The 1,016-nt window shown below is 49.3% G+C and overlaps 2 non-coding genes across 2 annotated transcripts; both read right to left on the bottom strand.

Annotated features, from left to right (window-relative positions):
- Window positions 1–200: 200 nt before the first annotated feature.
- On the bottom strand, window positions 201–282 carry Pmar_PMAR001656. Its single transcript has one exon. It is a non-coding gene; the product is annotated as a tRNA-Ser (tRNA).
- Window positions 283–725: 443 nt separating this feature from the next.
- Pmar_PMAR001655 lies at window positions 726–807 on the bottom strand. Its single transcript has one exon. It is a non-coding gene; the product is annotated as a tRNA-Ser (tRNA).
- Window positions 808–1,016: the final 209 nt, after the last annotated feature.

Genomic DNA, 1,016 nt, shown 5'->3' with positions numbered 1-1,016 from the left:
CGCATTCTTGCATACGTAGCCCAGCGCTTTGACTAGATACATTTTTTGGGATATACATCAATTCTCATCAATGTTCCTCAAATGTCATGCGCATCAGTTCGTTCGCATCCTACTCGTTCATAATGTCCATCGGAGTCGCTATGAGGATTCGAAAGCGAGACTGCTCAGATGTCTTGAAAACCCTTACGCCATCAGACATACGACAGCGGCAGGATTCGAGCCTGCGCAGGCAGAGCCTAAAGGATTTCAAGTCTATCTCCTTAACCACTCGGACACGCTGTCTGAAAATTTCGAAAGATCTCATCTCTCCCGATGAGAATCGCCGCCCTGTTCATGTTGCTAGGGGAGTGCCTCACAGCATCGCGGAGTACCTCTGCAAGGGCGATGATATTTAGCTGACTCGCATCCTTGCGTACGTAGCCCAACGCTTTGACAAGAACGTCGGCGAAGTAATGACATCGTTCGCACTCTTCATATGAGGTCTCTTCCCGAATGACGGCTGCAACGACAGCGAATCCGCTGAAATGGTAGGGCTTATATAGGATAAGAGTCTAGAGGTAGTTACATTTTTTGGGATATACATCAATTCTCATCAATGTTCCTCAAATGTCATGCGCATCAGTTCGTTCGCACCCTACTCGTTCATAATGTCCATCGGAGTCGCTATGAGGATTCGAGAGCGAGACTGCTCAGATGTCTTGAAAACCCATACGCCATCAGACATACGACAGCGGCAGGATTCGAACCTGCGCAGGCAGAGCCTAATGGATTTCAAGTCCATCTCCTTAACCACTCGGACACGCTGTCTGAAAGTTCCGAAAGATCTCATCTCTCCCGATGAGAATCGCCGCCCTGCTCATGTTGCTAGGGGAGTCCCTCACAGCCTCGCGGAGTACCCCTGCAAGGGCGATGATATTTAGCTGACTCGCATTCTTGCGTACGTAGCCCAACGCTTTGACAGAACGTCGGCGAAGTAATGACATCGTTCGCGCTCTTCATATGAGGTCTTTTCCCAA

Source organism: Perkinsus marinus (assembly GCF_000006405.1).
Source record: "Perkinsus marinus ATCC 50983 genomic scaffold scf_1104296964708, whole genome shotgun sequence".
NCBI classification, from domain to species: Eukaryota; Perkinsozoa; order Perkinsida; family Perkinsidae; genus Perkinsus; species Perkinsus marinus.
Note: the sequence above shows the minus strand (reverse complement) of the source record. Positions and strands in the feature narration are given on the sequence as shown.